The 20,155-nt window shown below is 41.7% G+C and overlaps 1 protein-coding gene and 1 long non-coding RNA gene across 3 annotated transcripts in view; one reads left to right on the forward strand and one right to left on the reverse strand.

Annotated features, from left to right (window-relative positions):
- Positions 1-20,155, reverse strand: part of igsf21a (immunoglobin superfamily, member 21a) — a 265,550-nt gene that overhangs the window by 225,075 nt on the left and 20,320 nt on the right. The window lies entirely within an intron of this gene.
- On the forward strand, positions 8,580-11,311 carry LOC106582979 (uncharacterized). The gene is made up of 3 exons (XR_001323415.2): positions 8,580-8,726; positions 9,065-9,214; positions 11,073-11,311. It is a non-coding gene; the product is annotated as an uncharacterized lncRNA (long non-coding RNA).

Below are 20,155 nucleotides of genomic sequence, written 5' to 3' on the forward strand. Positions count from 1 at the left end.
AGAACAGTAATATTTTACACACACATGAAAGTACCCATAAACAATAATTGCAGATGAAAACCTACATATAGCGTTTTGGAAATAAAAACAATATATCCCAAAATATATAACCCTATGATAGAAAAAAGGTCAAAATCAGAAAAAGAAGTTACTGTTAAAGGATAGCACCACCACCATCGTGCAAGCTGTCAGTCCCTTATTAGAACATGGAGGAGCAGAAAATGTGACGTATCTTTTCTGGGTTTTCCTTGCCACTCTTTCCATAGCCCTTTACACTCGTACCCATTGAAAATGCCAGATTTGGACACTGATAATCACCTAAATTGGAACGCAGTGGCTGTACAGTACCATGCAATACATGACATCAGAGCTCAGTGTCTCTTCACAGGGTTTTGACTGACAGACGTTCTGAACTTGAGCACCGCATGCACGTAACAAGAAGTTGCCCGTCCCCTCCTGCTAACTGGACAACTTTTGAAAAAAACTATAATTCTGAGTGAGGAAAATGCTGTAAATTAATAGGACTTGCTGTACGATGAGACATTGAGGATTATAATAAATACTACTTTGATGTCATACAAGCGAACCAAAAATGTACAAATATGTACTTCACATCTCCATATAATAAAACTGATGTAATATACAGTGTCAAGGTTTATGATCACTGTGTTTGATGTACAGTTACAAGATGACATGGCGTTATACCCGGGGTTGTCCTGAACAGAGTGAGTATATGTTTGTTGTATTGTGAAGAAAATTTGCCCCGGACCACGCATCTCATTGCACTCATTCCATGTGCACCAAAATTACAATCTGCTTCTCTGAATTAATTTGTGAAAGTCTAACACTGTCAGGTCATATTTGATAATTTAGCAAGTTATGTTGACAATAGAACAAACTTTCAAATTATTCCCACCTGACCCAGATTACGGTTTATAATGGACCATTTTTGGATTGCGTAAACAACAACAGTAATTTTGTAAAGGCAGGGATGTAGGTCCAAATAAAAGTGTGCTTGGTCCAGTTCCTGAACGGCCAACCTGGTTTCAGAGCATTTCATATTATTCTGTATGTAAATCCAAAACACATTTAGGATGATATGTTAAATTTCATATGGTATGTATTAATTTGTGGATGTCCATCACCCATTTCTTATTATATGTTATGAATTAGCCATATTCATCAACCTTGGCAAGGCTTTAGACTCTGTCAATCACCGCATTCTTATCGGCAGACTCAACAGCCTTGGTTTCTCAAATGACTTCTTTGCCTGGTTCCTTAACTACTCATCATATAGAGTTCAGTGTGTCAAATCGGAGGGCCTGTTGTCCGGTCCTGTGGCAGTCTCTATGGGGGTGCCACAGGGTTCAATTCTCGGGCCGATTCTTTACTCTGTATACAACAATGATGCTCTTGCTGCTGGTGATTTTCTTTTCCACCTCTTCGCAGACGACACCATTCTGTATACTTCTGGCCCTTCTTTGGACACTGTGTTAACAAACCTCCAGACGAGCTTCAATGCCATACAACACTCCTTCCGTGGCCTCCAACAGCTCTTAAATGCAAGTAAAACTAAATGCATGCTCTTCAAATGATTGCTACCCGCACCGGCCCATCTAGCATCACTACTCTGGACATCACTACTCTGGACATAGAATATGTGGACAACTACAAATACCTAGGTGTCTGATTAGACTGTAAACTCTCCTTCCAGACTCACATTAAGCATCTCCAATCCAAAATTAAATCTAGAATTGGTATCCTATTTCGCAACAAAGCATCCTTCACTCATGCTGCCAAACATACACTCGTAAAACTGACCATCCTACCGATCCTTGACTTCGGCGATGTCATTTACAAAATAGCCTCCCACACTCTACTCAGAAAATTGGATGTAGTCTATCACAGTGCCATCCGTTTTGTCACCAAAGCCCCATATATTACCCACCACTGCGACCTGTATGCTCTCGTTGGCTGGCCCGCGTTTCATATTCGTCGCTAAACCCACTGGCTCCAGGTCATCTATAAGTCTTTGCTAGGTAAAGCCCCGCCTTTTCTCAGCTCACTGGTCACCATAGCAGCACCCACCCATAGCACGTGCTCAAGCAGGTATATCTCACTGGTCATCCCCAAAGCCAAACCCTCCTTTGGTCGCCTTTCCTTTCAGTTCTCTGCTGCCAATGACTGGAACGAATTGCAAAAATTGCTGAAGCTGGAGTCTTATATCTCCTTCATTAACTTTAAGCATCAGCTGTCAGAGCAGCTTACCGATCATTGCACCTGTACACAGCCCATCTGTAAATAGCCCACCCAACTACCTCATCCCCGTATTGCTATTAATTTCTTTGCTCCTTTGCACCCCAGTATCTCTACTTGCACATTCATCTTCTGCACATCTATCACTCCAGTGTTTAATTGCTAAATTTGTATTATTTCACCACTATGGCCTATTTATTGCCTTACCTCCCTAATCTTACTACATTTGCACACACTGTTTATAGATTTTTGTATTGTGTTATTGACTGTATGTTTGTTTATCCCATGTGTAACTCTGTGTTGTTGTTTGTGTGGCACTGCTTTGCTTTATCTTCGCCAGGTCGCAGTTGTTAATGAGAACTTATTCTCAACTGGCCTACCTGGTTAAATAAAGGTTGAATACATTTTTTTTATTACAATTCGTATTATATGTAATGAATTAGCACATTTCTAAATGTACAATATGTTACCAATTTACTAAAGGTATTGCAAAATGAATATCATGCTATGAATTTGTAAAATGTATGATGTTACGAATTCTATCTAGGTGGCTAGGTGACTAACGTTAGCTAGCTCGCTAACATTAGCTAGGCTCAGGGTTAGGGTTAGGGGTTAGGGTTAAGTTTAGAAGTTAGGTTAAAAGGGTTAAGGTTTGGGTTAGGGGAAGGGTTAACTAAAAGAGTTAAGGTTAGGGTTAGCTAGCACTCTAAGTAGTTGCAATGTAGCTAAAAAGTAGTAAGTAGTTGAAAGGTTCCTAATTAGCTAAGTTGTCTGTGATGAGATTCGAACTCTCAACCTTGGAATTGCTAGACATTCACATTATATGCTGACCAGTCCACCCCAACCCAACCCAACCCAACCCAACCAACCAACCAACCACCCTCCTTTGTTGTTGCCTTAAGCAACTATCTGTCTTATGTAACCATACCAAACGTAGCATATCATACTAAATGAAGTGTCTCGGATTTACATATACAGAATAATACGAAATGCCCTGAGGTTGCAACGGCAGATCGGAGAGCTTAAAAAAGCACCTCATAGTTGAAGACTCTTCTTTGAGTCAAAAAAGTGCATTGCAATTACTTAGGAACTGTGCATGTTGCACCTACTCCAATATAATATTCTTAACATGTAACTGAATGTACCCAGAGTATTTTCAGATTTTGTTATCAACAAATGCAGTAAAAAGTACAGGGAATGTAAAATGCGCATAAAATCAACAGTGTAATGTTTGGATTCAGTCTTGTGTCAAGTGAACTGTTGTGTCCTCACCTTCAGTCTAATAATTTTCCTATAATCTCCAAACTGTTCCCTTTTAATTGCTACCATGGTTATGCATATGCTTTCAATATGTCTTCTGTAAGAAACATTTCAATTCAGCCGTGTCCATATAGGCCAATTCCCAAGAGTGTAAGGGGGTTAATTAGACCCACATATTGTCTCATCTCAGTCCTCCACTTCTTTGGCAACCTCTTGATTGTTGATATAATCAGTCTCCTTTATGTGTTCCATTTTCAGTCTCATTTATGTGTTACATTTTCGCACAGATTCCAAGTTCCTTTCTCCATGGCCTCTTCTCCTTATCAGTGCTAAAGATTATCTATGTCACCATTCTGTTCTGACAAAAATGACATTGTCTTTCTTTCTGTGATGTAGCTTGGAATTAGCTGACAGTATAGAATGAGCCATGTTCATTTACATCAGAGATGTCATATTGTTAAGCTACATAAAAGATGTGAGGTAGACCTATGTAGCTGACATTTAAAAAAGCCTTTTGGTGCGTATATCATCAAAACCGATAGTAAATGCCACACACTGTAAACACAGACATCAGCAATTAGCCGCCAGCAGTTAATAATGCAGCTCTTAACATCAGTAGATTAATGATTCCATCATACTCAGCAACGACACTGGAAAGCATTTAGCTTTAGGAATTATTACGTGATTTCCAAATGCCATCTTCAGAGACGGAGAATAAAGACAGAAAATGCCTCCCAGTCAAAGTGTGCTTTCTATCCTTATAGAAATGTTGTTTAAGAGAGCAAAGAAGTCTGACTGAAGTGTAGTTACGCAACAGTAAGCTTTCAGATCACAGTCATGTCCCTAAATTGAATTACATTGTGAATGCAAAGACAACTTAGAAAAGTACTAGAAACATTGCACTGTTCTCAGTTGAAAATAAAGTTACAGAATATTTATTGGACGTTTTCCAATTGCTCAAATTCAAACAGTTTCAGAATTATGTAATGCTGCTGTAGGCCTACAAAATATAAATAAATATCCTGGTTCTTTAGCCAAAAAGTATGACAAGGCTCATGGAAAAAATAAGATATGCTTAAAATCACATAATTGTAAGCTCCTGACAAGGATTTCTAAGAGCATGTTGGAATTAATCAAAATATTAATAAGTATTCAACCCATTTGTTATGGCAAGCCGAAATAAGTAAACATTTGATTAAAGGAAAAGTTCACCCATTTCGAATTGTATATTGTTTTTGTGCATCTCTGAGTGATGTTCTATCGATTCCCAGGGTTAAATAAAATAAAGGTTAAATAAATAAATACAATGAATTCAAGCAGGCAGAAATCCGGCTGGTATGACGTAGCACAATGATAAAGTTGCTCTCACTACACTTGAAGTTAATAGGAATACATGTCAGATTTCAATACTGGCTGAGAGGATGTCTTCTCTTGAATGAGCAATTTATCATATTTTTGCGATATTCCCTCCTCGCCAATTTTTTTATTTAACGACGGGTCTAGCACATTTTTCCTATTTGTCTGCCTGTTTAGTCCAGGGTGCATTGCACGGTACCATTGCCAGAGATATTATATAAAGGAGATAGGAATGCATTCAATGAAGGAACAAATACCAGCCCACCTTGCAGACTGTCAACACGTTGTCGTGCTGCGTCACAAGGTTGGTAATCTAATCGTCATGCAATCCCTTCTCAAAGTCAGTGTATATGTCGAGAAACGTGCCTATTTTCCTCTAAGGTATGTAATGTCACGATTCCAAAGCTATTCGATACTACAGATAGCAAGGTAATTGTCTCACATTGCGCAAATTATTTGTGCTAATGTTGAATTTTTTGATATAGCAAACAATAGACTCCCATTCACTCCTTGAAGGAGAGCGCTCCTTGTCCCGGAATGCTCTACTTGGCTCATTGACGTTGTATGAGCAACGTTTCCCATCTCCTCAAAAGTATATCTGCCGTTGTGAACGTTAGACTCCACTCTTTGAGGCACATTGATCTGCAGGTTGAATATGGTGAGATTCTAGACTCCTAAATTGACAATGGAGTTTGTTTAGAAGATTTTACATATAACTAGTTACGTTACATGCTGATATTGTCTTTGGTATTATTGTTTGTAGCTACGTTTGCTAGCTAGATACATTTGCTAGCTAGCCAGCCAGCCCATAGAGAGAGCATTGTATTGTGGATTTTGTAGTCGATTTGAGCTGCAAGAGATTTCCCCAACGATTTACCATGTTGCTACCAACCTTATTATAACGGCAAAATATTTAACACTGTAAAGTAAAGGAATTTGTGGTTTTGGGGGGATTTTTCCTTTAACAAGTCACATAATAAGTTGCATGGACTGACTGTGTGGAATAATAGTGTTTAACATGATTTGTCAATGACTACCTCATCTCTGTACCCCACACATACAATTATCTGTAAGCTCCCTCAGTTGAGCAGTGAATTTCAAACAGATTCAACCACAAAGACCAGATGGGTAAAAATAAAATAAAAAGCAGACAATGAATGGCCCTTTGAGCATGGTGAAGTTATTAATTACACTTGGATCTATACACCCAGTCACTACAAAGATAAAGACATCCTTCCTAACTCAGTTGCCGGAGAAGACAAAAAACAATACGATTTTTCACTATGATGACAATGGTGACAAAAAAAAAGTTTGAGTTTAATGGCTGTGATAGGAGAACAATGAGGCTGGATCAACAACATTGTAGTTACTCTACATTAATAACTTAAATGACGTGAATGTGAAAAGAAGGAAGCCTGTACAGAATATTCCAAAACTTTTTTGCCATAAGGCACTAAAGTAAAACTGCAAAGAGTGTGGCACAGATATTAACTTTATGTCTTGAATACAAAGCATTATGTTTTGGGCAAATCGTACACAACACATCACTGAGTACCACTCTTCATATTTTCAAGCATACTGTAGTGGTGGCTGCATAATGTTATGGGTATGCTTGTCGCTAGGGAGGTTTTTACGAAAAAAGAAATGGAATAGTCCTAAGCACAGGCAAAATCCTAGAGGAAAACCTGGTTCAGTTTCCAACAAACACTGGTAGACAAATTCACATTTCAACAGGACAATAACCTAACACACAAGGCCAAATATACACTGGAGTTGTTTACCAAGATGACATTGAATGTTCCTGAATGGCCTAATTACAGTTTTGACTTCAATCGGCTTGAAAATGGCTGTCTAGCAATGATCAGCAACCAACTTGACGGAGCTTGAAGAATGTTTAAAAGGATAATGTGCCTATATTGTACAATACAGGTGTGCAAAGCTCTTAGAAACTTACTCAGAAAGACTCGCAGCTGTCAAAAGTGATTATAACATGTATTGACTCAGGGGTGTGAATACTTATGTAAATTAGATATTTCTCTCTTTCATTTTCAATAAATTTGCTACAGTTTCTAAAAACATGTTTTCACTTTATACACTGCTCAAAAAAAATAAAGGGAACACTTAAACAACACAATGTAACTCCAAGTCAATCACACTTCTGTGAAATCAAACTGTCCACTTAGGAAGCAACACTGATTGACAATACATTTCACATGCTGTTGTGCAAATGGAATAGACAACAGGTGGAAATTATAGGCAATTAGCAAGACACCCCCAATAAAGGAGTGGTTCTGCAGGTGGTGACCACAGACCACTTCTCAGTTCCTATGCTTTCTGGCTGATGTTTCGGTCACTTTTGAATGCTGGCGGTGCTTTCACTCTAGTGGTAGCATGAGACGGAGTCTACAACCCACACAAGAGGCTCAGGTATTGCAGCTCATCCAGGATGGCACATCAATGCGAGCTGTGGCAAGAAGGTTTGCTGTGTCTGTCAGCGTAGTGTCCAGAGCATGGAGGCACTACCAGGAGACAGGCCAGTACATCAGGAGACGTGGAGGAGGCCGTAGGAGGGCAACAACCCAGCAGCAGGACTGCTACCTCCGTAACATTTGTGCAAGGAGGAGTAGGAGGAGCACGGCCAGAGCCCTGCAAAATGACCTCCAGCAGGCCACAAATGTGCATGTGTCTGCTCAAACGGTCAGAAACAGACTCTATGAGGGCCCGACGTCCACAGGTGGGGGTTGTGCTTACAGCCCAACACCGTGCAGGACGTTTGGCATTTGCCAGAGAACACCAAGATTGGCAAATTCGCCACTGGCGCCCTGTGCTCTTCACAGATGAAAGCAGGTTCACACTGAGCAAATGTGACAGACGTGACAGAGTCTGCAGACGCCGTGGAGAACATTCTGCTGCCAAAAACATCCTCCAGCATGACCAGTTTGGCGGTGGGTCAGTCATGGTGTGGGGTGGCATTTCTTTGGGGGGCCGCACAGAGGTAGCCTGACTGCCATTAGGTACCGAGATGAGCTACTCAGACCCCTTGTGAGACCATATGCTGGTGCGGTTGGCCCTGGGTTCCTCCTAATGCAAGACAATGCTAGACCTCATGTGGCTGGAGTGTGTCAGCAGTTCCTGCAAGAGGAAGGCATTGATGCTATGGACTGGCCCGCCCGTTCCCCAACCTGAATCCAATTGAGCACATCTGGGACATCATGTCTCGCTCCATCCACCAACGCCACGTTGCACCACAGACTGTCCAGGAGTTGGCGGATGCTTTGGTCTGGGAGGAGATCCCTCAAGAGACCATCCGCCACCTCATCAGGAGCATGCCCAGGCGTTGTAGGGAGGTCATACAGGCACGTGGAGGCCACACACACTACTGAGCCTCATTTTGACTTGTTTTAAGGACATTACATCAAAGTTGGATCAGCCTGTAGTGTGGTTTTCCACTTTAATTTTGAGTGTGACTCCAAATCCAGACCTCCATGGGTTGATAAATTGGATTTCCATTGATTATTTTTGTGTGATTTTGTTGTCAGCACATTCAACTATGTAAAGAAAAAAGTATTTAATAAGATTATTTCATTCATTCAGATCTAGGATGTGTTATTTTAGTGTTCCCTTTATTTTTTGAGCAGTGTATTTAATCCATTTTGAATTCAGGCAGTCAAGGTGTATGAATACTTTCAGAAGGCACTGTACAAATATTCAAGCAAATTGGGTGTTAATTCTCTGATATCGTCTAAAGCGTTATCTCCTGTGCCACACTAGGAATCTGGGGCACTGACCTTTGGTCCTTCCTTCCATCCAGAAAAGGACTCAGGGTGAGCCTAACAGGATAATCCCATAACCCAGTGAGTCATGTTTAGCTGCTCCTGTGTGCAGGGCTGCCCGTCCTTTTTAGTAGAATGGAATAAAATTACTAAACTAGGTTATTTCTAATTATATGACAGTCGTCTTATTGTTGTTGTAGCATCAGATATCTAACAACTGACGGCACCCATATCACCATAAATCTGATCAAAGCTACAAACATATACAATATGATACATTATTTATTCCTATTACTGTGAAACGTGTGCATTCATTTTCCTGAGCCCGGTCTGGGGGAATGGATAATATAGTAAACAGGACGGCCAATGGGCTTATCTACAATCCCAACGCATACTTTAACTGCCATTTTACATTCCAGCGTGCTACTGCAACATGACCGAGGTCTCAGAACCCTGCAGAATGTGATGTTCAGTCAGCTGTGACCAGGACTAATGTGAGCCTTCCATCATGTGCCAGTCTCCTAGAAAAGAGGCAGTCACACGGGTAAACTGCACATCTGAAAACATAGGTCAGTCTAACTGAAGAAATTACTGTAAACCAACTGAGAGGATTACTAACACTTTCCCACTTAAAAGATACACAGTGACACCGAGTGACCTCAGGCACAGGATTTACATTATATTTCAGCAGGTTTTATATATTTGTCTTTATAATGTATAATATACGCTAAACAAAAATGTAAACGCACATGCAACAATTTCAAAGATTTTTCTGAGTTACAGTTCATATAAGGAAATCATGCAATTTAAATACATTCATTAGGCCCAATCTATAGATTTCACATGACTGGGAATACAGATAATCATCTGTTGGTCACAGATACAGTTGAAATTCTTGTTAACAAACTGTAGTTTTGGAAAGTTGGTTAGGACATCTACTTTGTGCATGACACAAGTCATTTTTCTAACAATTGTTAACAGACTGATTATTTCAGCAAGGAAGAAGCCACTGCTCAAAAACCGCCATAAAAAAGCCAGACTACGGTTTGCAACTGCACATGGGAACAAAGATAGTACTTTTTGGAGAAATGTCCTCTGGTCTGATGAAACAAATATGGCTATAAAAACCATCGTTATGCTTGGAGGAAAAAGAGGGAGGCTTGCAAGCCAAAGAACACCATCCCAACCATGGAGCACGAGGGTGGCAGCATCATATTGTGGGGGTGCTTTGCTGCAGGAGGGACTGGTGCACTGCACAAAATAGATGGCATCATGAGGTAGGAAAATGTTCATCAGTCAGGAAGCTAAAGCTTGGTCGCAAATAGGTCTTCCAAATGGACATTGACCCCAAGCATACTTCCAAAGTTGTGGTAAAATGGCTTAAGGACAACAAAGTCAAGGTATTGGAGTGGCCAACACAAAGCCCTGACCTCAATCCTATAGAAAATGTGTGGTCAGAACTGTAAAAGCGTGTGCAAGCAAGGAGGCCTACGAACCTGACTCAGTTACACCAGCTCTGTCAGGAGGAATGGGCCAGAATTCACCCAACTTATTGTGGGAAGCTTGTGGAAGGCTACCTGAAACATTTGACCCAAGTAAGATAATTTAAAGGCAAAAGTACCAAATACTAACGGAGTGTATGTAAACTTCTGACTCACTTGGAATGCGATGAAAGAAATAAAACCTGAAATAAATAATTCTCTACTATTATTCTGACATTTCACATTCTTAAAACAAAGTGGTGATCCTAACTGACCTAAGACGGAATTTTTACTAGGATTAAATGTCAGGAATTGTGAAAAAATTGAGTTTAAATGTATTTGCTAAGGTGTATGTAAACTTCCGACTTCAACTGTACCTTAAAAAAACGTAGGGGTGTGGAGATCAGAAAACCAGTCAGTATCTGGTGTGAACACCATTTGCCTCATGCAGCATGACACATCTCTTTCACATACTGTAGAGTTGAACAGGCTGTTGATTGTGGAATGTTGTCCCACTCCTCTTCAATTGCTGTGCGAAGTTTCTGGATATTGGCAGGAACTGGAAGATGCTGTCCTACACGTCGATCCAGAGCATCCCAAACATGCTCAATGGGTGACATTTGTTACATCTGCTCCTGCCACGCCCTCTCCTGCTCAACTTGTGTCTCCTTGACCTGCCGCCACTTCCCCAGTGCTCTCTACCTCTCCCTCTCTCTCTGTGTGTGTGATTGTGTGGGCGGAGACAGGTGTGCTGGAGTCAGAGCAGATCCCAACCAGCAGCAACCTGTTCCGTAATCAAGACCTCTACAAATACTCAGTCCTGCCACTTCCACATGGCCAGATCATAATCTCTGCTCAGTCAGTCTACGTTTCTAGCCGTTCGTTACTATGTGGATCCTGTTGTGACTGTTTTCCTTGCCTGACACAGTTTTCCTCTCCGCTACAGTTCTGCCCGCTCTGACTCTGGTCCCTGTCTCCAGTCCCACGTCTCCTCATCCTGCTACTCTGCCCTGGATTCCCCACTCTACTGCTCCCTTGGATTCCCCTCCGGACCTGCTTACCATGTCCCAACCCCTATCGCTCCAGCCTCACCCTCCGCACCTGGTTTCCTGCAACCCTCCCGAGCTTCCCCTGCCCTGCACTCCATCTTCCCCCTGTGTTTCAATAAATACCTTGGTTACTTCATCCCAGTCTCCTCATCTGAGTCTGCTCATGGGTTTCCCTGTTCCACTCCGCATAACAATTTTTTTTTCTCTATTTATTAGGGATCCCCCATTAGCTGATGCCAAGGTAGCAGCTACTCTTCCTGGTGTCCAAACACATTAAGGCACTAACATTACACATAAAACAAAAGATAAAACATTACATCATATAACATTATTACACCACTACATATCTACAATACAAAATGTATAATACCACCATAAAACAATATTCCAATTTACGCGTGTGTAGAGTGCGTGTGCTAGCGTATGCGTGTGTCTGTACCTGTTTTTTAATCCGTTTTAAAAAAATCTGATTCCACTGCTTGCATCAGTTACCTGATGTGGAATCGAGTTCCATGTAGTCATGGCTCTATGTAGTAATGTGCGCATCTTATAGTCTGTTCTGGACTTGGGGATAGGGAAGAGACCTCTTGGTGGCATGCCTTGTGGGGTGTCTGAGCTGCGAGCCATTAGTTTAAACAGACAGCTCAGTGCATTCAGCTTGTCAACACTTCTTAAAAAAACAAGTAGCAATGAAGTCAATCTCTCATCCACTTTGAGCCATGAGAGATTGATATGCATATCATTAATGTTAGCTCCCCGTGTACATTTAAGGGCCAGCCATGCTGCCCTATTCTGAGCCAATTGCAATTTTCCTAAGTCCCTCTTTGTGGCACCTGAACATACAACTGAACACTAGTCCAGGTGTGATAAAACTAGGGCCTATAGGACCTGCCTTTTTGATAGCGTTGTTAAGAAGGCAGAGTAACGCTTTATTATGGACAGACTTCTCTCCATCTTAGCTACTGTTGTAACAATATGTTTTGACCATGACAATTTACAATCTAGGGTTACTCAAAAGTTAAGTCACCTCAACTTGCTCAATTTCCACAGTATTCATTACAAGATTTAGTTGAGGTTTAGGATTTATAGAATGATTTGTCCCAAATAAAATGCTTTTGGTTTTGAAATATTTAGGACAAACTTTTTCCCAACCACCCATTCTGAAAATACCTGCAGCTCTTTGTTAAGTGTTGCAGTCATTTCAGTCGCTGTAGTAGCATTTCAGACTCTGTAGTAGCTGACATGTATAGTGTTGAGTCATCCGCATACATAGACACACTGGCTTTACTCAAAGCCAGTGGCATGACGTTAGTAAAGATTGTTGAGTATGCAGGCATTTTCAGCTTCCAGGAATTGTGTACAGATCCTTGCGAGATGGGGCTGTGGATTGTCATGCTGAAACATGAAGTGATGGCGGTAGATGAATGGCATGACAATGGGCATCAGGATCTCTATGCATTCAATTTGACTCGGGTTTGTGAAGGCCTTGATGATCTTCTTAGCTTTCCTGTGGCACCGGGTGCTATAGATATCCTGGAGGGCAGATCACACCACCCTCTGGAGAGCCCTGCAGTTGCGGACGGTGCAGTTGCCTTACCGGGCAGTGAAACAGCCCGACAGGATGAATCTGTAAAAGTGTGTGAGGGTCTTAGGGGCCAAGCCAAATTTCTTCACCCTCCTGAGGTTGTAGAGGCACACTGTTTGTGTGGTTCCGAATGTTAGTGATGTGTACGCATAGGAACTTGAAGCTTTTCACCTTCTCCATTGCGGCCCATTGATGTGGGTGGGGGTGAGCTCCCTCTGCTGTCTCCTGGTCCACAATCAGCTACTTCATTTTGTTGACGTTGAGGGAGAGGATATTTTCCTGGCACCACTCTGCCAGGGCCCTCACCTCCTCCCTGAAGGCTTTCTCATCATTGTTGGTAATCAGGTTTACCACTGTTGTGTCTTCAGCAAACTTGATCATTGAGTTGGAGACGTGCGAGGCCACGCAGTCATGGGTGAACAGGGAGTACAGCAGGGGGCTCAAAACGCACCCTTGTGGAACCCCTGTGTTGAGGATTAGTGTAGTGGAGGTGTTGTTGCCTACCTTTGCCACCAGGAAGGGCAGGACCGAGTTACACAGGGCAGGGTTCAGATCCAGGGCCCTGAGCTTAATGATGAGCTTGGAGGGTACTATTGTGTTGAAGGCTGATCTGTAGTCAATGATCAACATTCTTAAATACAGTGCATTGCAAAAGTATTCATCCCCTTGGCATTTTTCCTATTTGTTGCATTACAACCTGTAATGTAAATTGATTTTTATCTGGATTTCATGTAATGGACATACACAAAATAGTCCAAATTGGTGAAGTGAAACAAAAAAAAATACTTGCTTCAAAAAATTCAAAAAATAATAAACGGAAAGTGGTGCGTGCATATGTATTCACCCCCTTTGCAATGAAGCCCCTAAATAAGATCTGGTGCAACCAATTACCCTCAGAAGTCACAAAAATAGTTAAATAAAGTCCACCTGTGTGCAATCTAAGTGTCACATGATCTGTCACATGATCTCAGTGTATATATATACCTGTTCTGAAAAGCCCCAGAGTCTGCAACACCACTAAGCAAGGGGCACCACCAAGTAAGCAGCACCATGAAGACCAAGGAGCTCTCCAAACAGGTCAGGGACAAAGATGTGGAAAGTAAAGATCAGGGTTGGGTTAGAAAACATATCTGAAACTTTGAACATCCCACAGAGCCCCATTAAATCCATTATAAAAAATGGAAAGAATATGGCACCACAACAAACCTGCCAAGAGAGGGCCACCCACCAAAACTCACAGACCAGGCAAGGAGGGCATTAATCACAGAAGCAACAAAGAGACCTAAGACAACCCTGAAAGAGCTGCAAAGCTCCACAGCGGAGATTGGAGTATCTGTCTATTTGACCACTTTAAGCAGTACACTCCACAGAGCTGGGCTTTATGGAAGAGTGGCAAGAAAAAAGCCATTGCTTAAAGAAAAAATAAGCAAACACATTTGGTGTTCGCCAAAAAGGCATGTGGGAGACTCCCCAAACATATGGAAGAAGGTACTCTGGTCAGATGAGACTAAAATGTAGCTTTTTGGCCATCAAAGAAAAAGCTATATCTGGCGCAAACCCAACACCTCTCATCACGCTGAGAACACCATCTCCACAGTGAAGCACAGTGGTGGAAGCATCATGCTGTGGGGATGTTTTTCATCGGCAGGGACTGGGAAACTGTTCAGAAATTAAGGAATGATGGATGCTGCTAAATACCGGAAATTCTTGAGGGAAACCTGTTTCAGTCTTCCAGAGATTTGAGACTGGGACGGAGGTTCACCTTCGAGCAGGAAAATTACCCTAAGCATACTGCTAAAGTAACACTCGATTGGTTTAAGGGGAAACATTTAAATGTCTTGGTATGGCCTAGTCAAAGCCCAGACCTCAATCCAATTAAGAGTCTGTGGTATGACTTAAAGATTGCTGTACACCAGCGGAACCCATCCAACTTGAAGGAGCTGGAGCAGTTTTGTCGTGAAGAATAGGCAAAAATCCCAGTGGCTAGTGCCAAGCTTATAGAGACATATCCCAAGAGACTTGAAGCTGTAATTGCTGCAAAAGGTGGCTCTACAAAGTATTGACTTTGAGGGGGTGAATAGTTATGCACAAATAGTTATACATTTTCTGTTATTTTGTCTTATTTCTTGTTTATTTTGCATCTTCAAAGTGGTAGGCGTATTGTGTAAATCAAATGATACAAACCCCCCAAAAATCTATTTTAATTCCAGGTTGTAAGGCAAGAAAATAGGAAAAATGCCAAGGGGGTGAATACTTTCGCAAGCCACTGTAGGTATTCTTCTTGTCCAGGTGGATAGGGCAGTGTGCAGTGCAATGGCGATTGCAGCATCTGTGGATCTATTGGTGCGGTATGCAAATAGCATTGGGTCTAGCTAGGGTGTCTAGTAAGGTGCAGGTGATATGATCCTTAAATAGCCTTTCAAAACACTTCATAATGACAGAAGTGACTACTTCGGGGCCATAATAATTTAGTTCAGTGACATTCGCTTTCTTGTGTACAGGAACAGGACATCTTGAAGCAAGTGGGGACAACAGACTAGGATAGGGAGAGATTGAATAATCCGTAAACACTCCAGCCAGGTGGTCTGCGCATGCTCAGAGGACGCGGCTAGGGTTGCCGTCTGGGCCGGCAGCCTTGTGAGGGTTCAAATTCTTAAATGTCTTATGTTGACCACGGAGAACGAGAGCTCACAGTCTACCAGACAGTTTTCCTCTAAACGGGTGAAGGTGTTTAGCTTGTTCTGGTTTTCTTTTATAATCCATGATTGTCTGTAGACCTTGCCACGTACATCTCGTGTCTGAGCCATTGAATTGCGACTCCACTTTGTCTCTGCACTGATGTTTTGCCTGTTTGACTGCCTTACGACTGAACTGTTTGTACTCAACCATATTCCCAGTCACCTTGCCGTGGTTAAATGCGGTGGTTTGCGCATTCAGTTTTGCGCAAATGCTGTAATCTATAAATGGTTTTTGGTTTGAATAGGTTTTAATCGTCACAGTGGGAACAACATTCCCTATATACTTCCTGATTAACTCAGTCACCGTCTCAGTGTATACTATGTAAGAATGCTGTTTATTAACTACAACTCAGCATTCAACACCCTAGTACCCTCCAAACTCTTCATTAAGCTTGAGACCCTGGGTCTCGACCCTGCCCTGTGCAACTGGGTCCTGGACTTTCTGACGGGCTGCCCCCAGGTGGTGAAGGTAGGAAACAACATCTCCACCCCACTGATCCTCAGCACTGGGGCCCCACAAGGGTGTGTTCTCAGCCCTCTCCTGTACTCCCTGTTCATCCATGACTGTGTGGCCATGCACGCTTCCAACTCAATCATCAAGTTTGCAGATGACACTACAGTGGTAGGCCTGGTTACCAACAACAATGAGACAGCCTACAGCGAGGAGGTGAGGGCCCTCAGAATGTGGTGTCAGGAAAATAACCTCTCACTCAATGTCATCAAAACAAAGGACATGATCGTGGACTTCAGGAAACAGCAGAGGGAGCACCCCCCCATCCACATCGATGGGACAGCAATGGAGAAGGTGGAACGTTTTAAGTTCCTCGGCGTACACATCACGGACAAACTGAAATGGTCCACCCACACAGACAACGTGGTGAAGAAGGCACAACAGTGCCTCTTCAACCTCAGGAGGCTGAAGAAATTTGGCTTATCATCTAAAACACTCACAAACTTTTACAGATGCACAATCAAGAGCATCCTATCGGGCTGTATCACCGCCTGGTATGGCAATTGCACCGCCCTCAACCGCAAGGCCCTCCAGAGGGTAGTGCGGTCTGCACAAAGCATCACCGGGGGCAAACTACCTGTCCTCCAGGACACCTACTGCACCCGATGTCACAGGAAGACTAAAAAGATCATCAAGGACAACAACCACCCGAGCCACTGCCTGTTCACCCCGCTATCATCCAGAAGGCGAGGTCAGTACAGGTGCATCAAAGCTGGGACCGAGAGGCTGAGAAACAGCTTCTTTTTTTAAGGCCATCAGACTATTAAACAGCCATCACTAACATAGAGAGGCTGCTGCCAACATACAGACTCAAATCTCTGGCCACTTAAATAAATTGACCTAATAAAGGTATCACTTTAATAATGTATACATATCCTATGTTACTCATCTCATATGTATATATTGTATTCTACACCATCTACTGCATCTTGCCTATGCCGCACCATCCATATATTTATATGTATTTATATGTACAGTACATATTCTTATTCATCCCTTTACAAATGTGTGTATTTGTGTGTATAAGATAGTTTCTTAGATTTTACTGCAGTCGGAACTAGAAGCACAAGCATTTTGCAACACTCGCATTAACATCTGCTAACCATGTATATGTGACCAATAAAGTTTGATTTGATTTGAAAGTCACTGAGCTCTTCAGTTAGGCCATTCTACTGTCAATGTCTGTCTATGGAGATTGCATGGCGGTGTGCTCGATTTTATACACCTGTCAGCAACAGGTGCAAATTAAATAGCCAAATCCACTAATTTGAAGGGGTGTCCACATACTTTTGTATACATAGTGTATGTATCCCAAAGATTCATGTAAAGTGTGAAAGTGTGCAAATCACAGCAAAAAAAATGAATGTCTTTCTTTCCTAAATGGGATTAGACTTTTAAAGCAGTATAATTGACCAATGTTCCCTCAAAATAAATTGTATGATATGCATTTTTCAAGCTCTGAGTCTGTATTTTTATACAATGTTAAAAACATCATTTCAAATTTTGAGCATAGTATTGAAAAGAGATGGTGGTTCACATTTTTTTTATTGTGAAAACATTCCCTAACTTCCCTTGATGCTCTTACCCAGAGACAGTTTTTTGAGTTGCTGTGCTTGGAATATGAAGATCATCTTTTAAATCTCAGTTTAGGTCAGTTTTTGCGATGTTGTCATATACTCACATAAACCACAATAGATTTTCTTAAAAGTAAAGATGTTTACAACAAACACCATGCAGACTAGTATATAACTTAATGTTAACTGCAAAGTCTGTTTGCACATCGCTAATGATCCACAAAATAAAGATTGGGCTCAACCTCTTATATAAATGAGTATCATGCTTGAGAATGAACAATAAATGCTTTGGTCCTGCATATTGAGACACAATGATAACACATCTTCCCATCATTATTTACAGTAAGTGACAAAGTGTTCCATACCAGATGTACTTCCACAACAACTGCTAGACCTGTACAAGTAGTGACACATCAGTACAAGGTAAAGCCAGTTTTGAAAGTGTCAACATTAGCATTATCCATCACGTGGCAGGAGCCATTTGTTAACGTTTATTCATATTTCCACTAGTTGTCACCATGAGAAATCTAATTTGCACATGGGAAATTAACTCAGTGAACTTGCGTGTCAGGTCAAGCGATGGATCAAAGATTTTAGTGAGCTAGGTGAACATTGTACTAAATGACAGATGTTATGTGATGATTATATACTGTAGGGCTTATATAGACCCCTTCAATAAAACCCTACCCAAATACTGTGGCTAAGACCTCAAGTGGCAGAGGATTTGGCTAAATTATGTCTTTACGATTTTTGGTAATGCGTCGCTGGGAAGAAACGCCTCAGGACTGCAATCCCCAAGAAAGAAAGCTTGTCTATGGCTCACAGGAAAGAAGTCACCATGCATAAAGAAAAAAAGCCTGTGGTCATAAGACGTACTGCCTACACAATCCCCCCCTCAACCATCCCGTCCTGCGCAGCTCCTGCCCATCCAGACTGACGTCAATGTGCAAATTAGGATACTACTCCTCTTTTTTCTATCTCTTATTCCCCCTTCTCGCCTAATCTGAATGCAGGACTTAAAAAAAACCCAGAGATGGTGCATTCACTGTAGGGAATATGGGTTTTAGATACTGTAACTGGAGATGTAAGTAACTGGGTTCCCTCACTAAGGCAAACATAATGTCAAACCAAAAGCACTGATGTACAATATTTTCAGTTAGAATCTCAGGCTATTGCAGACAACAATGCTATGTTGATGGAACTGCAGACAAATGAATAATACCCAAATGTAACGTAGCTAAGGAATGCTTGAGGAAACATCAGCTCTGGGAGGGGGCAGGAATCATAGCAAATGTTAGGGTAGATATGGCAGGTATCACTCTATCAGGGCAGAAGATGAAGACAGAGATGGAAAGATAAATCGTTTCAATATACTGATGTCACACACACTTATAGGGTGCTGTAGGGTTCATTACAAGGGAGGGCTTTAGCCTGCAATGGTGATAGTACCAGCAGTATTTGTCAGATATTTGAATGTGCATGCTCAAGCACATTAAGACACTCCCTGTCATGGAGACCTAAACATCTTTGAGGATGTTCCTTGAAGAATATTTTTTCCTGTAAATCTGCCAGTCCTTTCTTTTCTCCATGTAATTTCCACACACATATTTCCTTTTTAGAACAGGCACCGCAGCGTGAAGACATATTTTCCGTCTTATTATCTCAGATTTGACATACTTTATAAATGCTAATGGATTCCATGTCGATACTTTATTATGTGCATTTCTACTCTTGATATAGCATGCATCAAGGAAATGCAGAAGCATATTGTTTAAAGCTGAGGTCATGGTGACGCTGAATAAATCTAGTGCTGCCTGGTAGGCAGATGTTCTAGTCTCTTGGGGAATGTTATTGTATGAATGGTAGAAGGGAAAAGGATAAGAATGAGTTAAGGTGTTGACAGAGATGAAAAATCCTCAGTGCTTAGGAGTGCTATTCCTAGAGGCTTAAGCCCCCTGTGATGAACCATGAACACAGAGATAAGTGGCACACCGTATTGTAGGCTGAGGTACTTTACCAAGCCTCTAATAAGAAGCCTAATGTGGAGACACAGTGGGACAGCAATTCTTATTACTCAGCAGCCATGTTTGAACACAATAAACAAGACCAGATAATACATATTAGGATGTAGGAAACAGTGAGGAGAGATTTCAGTGAAACTGCTGATCAAGACATCCCAGGTTGTGACAGTCACTAATCTCACTAAAAGTAACTGCAGAGATAAGGATATTCTGCTATTTTGACCAATGCACAAAGCTGTCATGTACATGATGTACACGACTTACAAATACAAAGTTATCACGGGTGAAGCTTATTGTAAATTGCTAAAGATTTATGCCATTTTCTATCAAGGGAGGGAACCTACCTCTAAATTCCACCATGTGCCCTATAAAGATCATGAACAGGAGCCACACATTTTGTGCTTAACTGTTGGACCCCCTGAGAGCACAGCCGATCCACTCATTTGCACCACCAGCTGCTAGAGGAATCAGAGTTCCTTAAAAATCACACAGGTGCTAAACTCAGCAGCAAGCATGCTCTCTTCAACACAGCACACAGTGCAGGACTTTGG

Source organism: Salmo salar, chromosome ssa22 (genome assembly GCF_905237065.1).
Source record: "Salmo salar chromosome ssa22, Ssal_v3.1, whole genome shotgun sequence".
NCBI classification, from domain to species: Eukaryota; Metazoa; Chordata; class Actinopteri; order Salmoniformes; family Salmonidae; genus Salmo; species Salmo salar.